The sequence below is a fragment of the Denticeps clupeoides genome, chromosome 7 (genome assembly GCF_900700375.1).
Source record: "Denticeps clupeoides chromosome 7, fDenClu1.1, whole genome shotgun sequence".
Taxonomy (NCBI): Eukaryota; Metazoa; Chordata; class Actinopteri; order Clupeiformes; family Denticipitidae; genus Denticeps; species Denticeps clupeoides.
Window position 1 is genome coordinate 9575287 of NC_041713.1, and position 6527 is coordinate 9581813.

Genomic DNA, 6527 nt, shown 5'->3' on the forward strand with positions numbered 1-6527 from the left:
GCATCTGTGTAAAAACGTAAATTACTTTGTGTTCTGTTGTGATTTTCTCTCAGACTCTTCATTCATAAACATATGGAGCACCTTGACTGAGATTATAGGCAACTGCAATGTGTTACCATGCTGATTACTGAAGTCTACGTTTGTGTTTTCTAATGTCTTTTTTTTTTTATTATTATTTTTATTTTCTTAGTTCTGCAGCTGAATTACAGTATGATTATGTGAGCCTGTGTGAATGCCTGTTATCCATTGTGACCTTGGATGTAATCTTTGGGTTCATGAAAATATAAACTAAATCATATGTTTTCAGTTGGCCTTGAGAATACATGGAAAGCTCTCTGCTCATATTGATCATGATTAATTGCTCCACTCAAAATTCAGCACAGGTTTACTGCAGGAAGGGATTCTTGAACTAGTTGTAATGGCAGGTCCTAAAAAAATGTACCTGTTCTGTAAGGGAATCTATTATAATTCGTACAGTATCATATATTCTCCAGACTGGAACTCCCTGTGATGGAAGCAATCTCACAATTTTGGTCAACAAATACTTCTCAGCAGTCCACACCTCACTATCGTGCACATGTCTTTCTATCATGTCAAATCTACAGGAAAAGATGCATGGACATGGTCTGAAAGTTAATTTGGAAAGTACCGAAATGATCTTGTTAGATGGTTCCTGCAGTGGGTGGGACTTGTGAACAGTTTGCTGGAAACATGAAAAAATCTAAAGTTGCAGCTGAAGATATGATGGACTGTTTGAAAGAAGCTGAAGTTCATCTGAGAATGTCGCTGTGACAGGTGCGTGATGTCCTCTCACTACAAACTGCATTCGGCTTCTGATAAAGTCGATTTTGTTGCAGACTGACTCTGGTAGACATGACACGTTTCTTTCAAGACCAAATCACGGATTCCTAGTTTTAGTGCAGTTACCAGAAGAGGTAGAACTTCGCAATGCAAGAACTGTAGTGTCCTAAACCTCCTGAGCTTTAGGGCTGAATTTCATGGCAGCACGTCTCTGGTCACTAATGTCTCAGTTTCTTTTATTCTGTTTTAATTTGAATTCGATTGTGTCAGGTGGTTCATCTGAGACTAGACAAATGTGCGCAAATTGCGTTTGTATAAATTATTGGTCATTTATGCACGTAACGGCTCACAGGTAAATACTTTTTTTTTTTACAGTCCTACGTATGATCCATGGTTGTATTTTACGTCTCTTTACTACCTGTTACTCTTTGTTTAGGTGCAAATGACTTACAAAGTAATAGCTTTATACGATAAGTAAGGAAACTGTTGGATCTCGTTGAGGGTTTTTTTTATGGGTTCCCCATGCAGAGTACCTCATTTGAATATCACTGCTGTGCCAGTCCAGGAGAATTTTATATATATATCGTTTTGCGGAGTAGCTGCGTGGGCTGTCAGGCAGCTTAATTCCCCACCTTGAACCTATAAGAAGAAATAAATCATTTTTGATAAACCACTGCGGTTCAAGCCTGAACCTGAACTTCCCCGATGTCGGCGCGGAGCGAATCGCGACGACGTCAAATCCCGCCGCCGCGTGGGTTTGTTCGGGCGTTATTGTTGCTGCTTTTGTTGTCGTAATTGTTTCGACGTCTACTGTGTCAAACAATTTTAGTAAACTTTTTGAAGCGATTTAGCATTCAAATGACTTTGGCGAATGAAAGAGAACAAACGTAGAGACCCAGGTTCGAGCATATCAACAAAACATCCATTTCCATTGATTCGAATTGATTTGTCAGATATGCTCTTTTTTAATAAAATACATTTTTGTGTGATTTCATTTTATTTGACCAATACCTACGCTCAAATGTTAGTATATTTTTGGCCCATATTCTGATGATTTAACACTTAGATTATTGCTATTTTAACGATGTCCATTATGAAGAATGAGTTTGTGAAAATAGATCTTCGTCCAGTCTTTGAATCTAACTTTCGTTTCCGAATTTCTGAGCCGCTAAATGTTTGTCTAAATTGTTGCAAAGAATCTCGCCCAGTAATAACTCCAACCTTAGAGTATAAAGATCTGTTAAATTCGTGCGAAAATACTTGCGCGGATTCTATTATTAACATTATTGTGGATCTTTTGCCGCCGTTCGACGCTTCGTTCCCGGTTCGCGCTTCCAAGTCGCGTCGCGCCAAATTCGGGCGGACGAATTTCACGCTTCACTTGCCACGCGAATCGAGCCCGGGGAGACGTTTCGGCGGAGTAATAACGCGGACGCTTCCAGGGCGCGTCCGCGCACACGGCGCAACTTCCCCGGTCCATCCCGCGCACCCTCCGCCCAGCTCGGGAGCGAGGAGCCGCTCTGGCGGCAAGGTGGCACGGGTGTGCCGCGCCTGGCCCACCTCTCTCTCTCCCTCCCTCCCTCTCTCCCTCCCTCCCTCTCTCCGCGGAGACGTGCGACGTATGCATTGCATAAGTCGCGCCGGCGCGCTTCCCGCTGCCGTTCCCCGGGCCGCCGCGCGGGGGCGCCAGTCCCGCACGGAAACCGGGGCTCCGCCGCAGCTTCTCCCGAGGTCGCGCCGCCGATAAGACTACCGGCGCCGAGGGGGGGTGGTGGTGGTTCGGGGCTGCGTGTCCGCCCCGCTTCTTCTTCGATAGTAACAAATCGCGCGGCTGTTGGCGGCGTGGTTTCTGGGCCACTCCTGGGCGTTTTTTACGCATGTGCAGTTGCGTGGAAAAAGTTCCATTCGGCCCACGCTTTGTTTCGCACTCTTCCTGCGAGGGAAACGAGAGAAAAGGGAGACCCGACAGGGTACAAGTGAGCCGGTGGCTTAATAACGTGATGCGGGGTCCAACAGTAGGTGCCCTGTACCGCGTTTCGTAAGAACGGGGAGGTGTCCCCCCCGGTCCTCTCCCCTTTCTCTCTCGGCATTTTCGTCGAAAGACGAAAACAACTCAAAAGTGGCTCAGCGTGGAGCCCTTGCGCGTCTGTTTTCCCGAGGAAATCGCTAAACTGCCGCGCGTTTCGTAAGACGTCATTTATTTATAGTTCTGACGTGTCTCCAACTTAACTTTCTATTCCTTCTTTTTCTTTCTTTCCTGTTGTCCTTGAAATCACGATGCCAACAGCGTGTTAGTGGGTAGTTAGTCGTCGGTACAACAGCCTTCCAGTTTGTACAGGTCACCGATGTGGACGGTGTTGGTTGTAACCTGCTGTAAAGGCAACTGGATTTAACCTGGTGAAAGTTACACATTCAGTTCTCTCGGTGGTGTAAAATGTAGTGGTATTAAATGTCCCTTTTAAAAATATATTTTTTTTAAAAAGATGCATGCATAGTTACTTAGGTAATTTCAGTAAGAAGTGGCATGAAGTCTTTCACCCGGTTCCCCCAGCGTAAAAAGAAATCATTATCACGGTGATCTTAATTACTTTAATCAGCAGTGGGCCATTAATCAGACATCACTGGGGGTCATGGTCACACAAACAAATGAATAAACAATTCAACATACTAGATGCAACACTGTGTCTCGGTCATTCGTGGGATACGGTTCCGGATTAAACCTGGATTAAAGGGGTGGGGCCTGGGGGCTCTTTGACAGTGCAGATTAGGCAGAAATATTCCTGAAAAGTCATCAAAAAAAAAAAAAAAAAAACACAGACAGTGGCATATGGCGTTGTGGGAAAGGGCCGATATGAAACGTGTAAGCAACGTGGATCTGCGTGATGGATCCTGACGGTCTTTAATTTGCTAAACGTACAATAGCGCTGATAACTCTTCACATCTTTATGAAAACACCACTACTCGGGACACTGTCGCCACTCACGGCGAGCCTCACGTGATCAGCGCCTCTGCGATTATCTTGCAGCTAGCGCGTTAAATGTTGTGCGGTCTTCGGCGTGTCAGGAGCACATAGAGCCACTTCCGTGTGCCAGCGTTTGACACATACCCTGTTCCTTTACAGCCACGTGACCTCGGGAGTGGTCAGTGTGCACACACTCAGCTCACACTAAACATGTACAGTTTCTGAACAGTATGGGGGGTGAAACGACTTTTTTTTTTCTCTATAAAACCTGAACAAATGACAGCAGTCGGCTACTTCCTGGTGAATTAGACAATATCCTCGTTGCATCACCTCCCACCGCCACTTTTTAAAGTCTAAAATCACATTCTGCAACGTGAAAGGACGTTGAATGCTTTCCATCCTAAATGAGAGCTTTAAGACATCCAATTGTAAGGTTGCATGGTACAAACGTTCTAAAACTACGTACAGCGGATATGTAAGGCCCCTCCAAACAGCAAACGGACTAGGTGAAGGCTGGTTAAAACCATTTGTGCCGATTCAGTGGCATGAACTGAATTCAGACGTAATATATACGTCAGGCGTGCTGGTAATTCTACCTTGGCAGAGGAAAGTGCATCTGTCAACAAAGACGCTTCCCTAAACCTTTATTTAACTAATCGGCAACCAGCCTGGTCCTGTCGAGTTTCCGGGGCCTGACCCGGTAACTTCCGGGGGGGCAGTGTCACGGTTCTGATTACCTGCTACTACACCCATTTATACAGAATTAAAGCGGTAAAAACCACTGACCCCACTCACATGACGGAGAGGTTAAGCGGCAGGTCTGTCAAGCGTACACATACACGCAGGATCCGCAGGCCCTGGATTACTGTGGTCGGTGTCAGGAAGTGGAATTAAAACGTATATTTATAAAGATTATTGCATTAAAAAAAAAAAGTAAGAAAAATGTATATGTATTTTTAATTGTGGGACTGCGCCACGCCGTAAACTGGAGCAGACCGGTCGCGCCACCGTGGGGCCATATTATAATCCACTAATCTTAAATCATCGGCGAATCCGCTCGGCCCGCGCGTTACGAGGGAGGACCACGTGTCACGGCTAACCTGTCGTGTCTCAACTTCCCACTCGAGACCCCGAAACGTGCGCGATTAAACGTGGGCGCGGAAATCAAAACCACTTCTCAATCAGCGACACGTCCACGCGCGTAAATGGCGGACGCCACGTCCACGCTCCGGGTCGCCGTGGGGTTTTTGTTTGACGGTGGTCGCCACATTTGATCTCTCGGGTGGTGGGCGCCGATCACAACAGGGGCGAAGTGGGCGTTTCTCGCGTGGGCTCACCCACGTCGCGCTTCGGGGCCTAGGGTCGCCATTTTGAGATGGGGGACCGTCCGACTGGGACTGTGCAGCCATCGCGGCTCCGCGACGTTTGCAGCGCGGTGGCGTGGCGTGGGGCGAGACGCGCTGAAAGGACGCGGTGCCATGATTTGTTGTATATGTCCGTGGTCCTCCCTCCCCCTCGATCCAGCACGCTGACCCACTAAACGGCCATTGCCCCCTGACTGTACCACAATGGCCGCTTTTGAAGGGCTTCCTTGATGAGGCCGCGTTTTTGGCGGCCAGCGACTACGTAACGAAGGGGGGAGGGGGGCCAATCACCGATTATCAATAATCGAAAGGGTCCGTGGCGGGTCGGAAAGAAACCAAACCGCCGCACCGCGACCCAGGTCAACCTCGCAGCGGAGCCCGTCTCACCTTTGGACGGCCACTCGCCGCGAAATTAAGACGTTTACGGCCACGTCCCCGTTCACCAATATTCCGCCGCGCAACACGGAACAAACCGCGCCGGCATTGTTATCGGATGGAGAGCGCGCACCTACACGGCGAAGACCGCGCATGTGTAGGTAACGTGTGCACGTGGGGGGTGGGGTACATATACATATATATATACGTATGTATGTGTATGTATATATATATATATATATATATATATATATAAATTCCACCCCCTCTCCTGTGCACGGGGCACGACAAAACGCAAAGCACACAGGGAAAAAGAAAGAAGAAGAAGAAGAGAAAAAAAAAAGCGAGAAAAACGAGCCTCGTTCCCACCCCCTTCGCCAGCACACCCATCCGCTGTGGCGTTCGGAGGGCCGGGCCAGCTACTCCGAGACCACGTGGTTTCCTCTTCGCAAACAAAAAAAAAAAACGAGTAAATTCGAGTCGGTTTAGAGGCGGTGCCATCGCCGGGCAGAAGGATCTGTGACAGTGCTGGGTACAGCAAGGGCAGAAGGGAGAGAAAGAGAGAAAGGAAGAGAGAGAGAGAGAGAGAGAGAGAGGCAAAGGGGAAAAAATATTTTTTTTTTCCTCCTCCTCCCAATCCCGCCATACTTCTTCCACTATTCCACCACAATCAACCATCCAAATTAATTCCGACTGATAACAATTCCGCACGCCGCGAGAAATCCTCTCCGGTCGCCACGGTCGAGATTTTTTTTTTTTCCTTCCTTTCGCTACTTTTTTTTATTTTTATTTTCTCTTCCCGCTGGACTTTATCAGACTGCTGCTTTTACTATCAACTTTCCTCCTGCGCCTTTTGGACATTTTTTTTTTACGCGTCTTACTTCGCCGCTCATGTGCGCGGCTCGTTGACATCTACAAGTGATTATTTTTTTTTTTTGTATCTACAGACCGTCTCTCGTTTTTTTTTTATTTGTCGCGCTGCTGCAAGTTTTTGTTTTGGTTTTCTTCCACCGGACACGCGATCG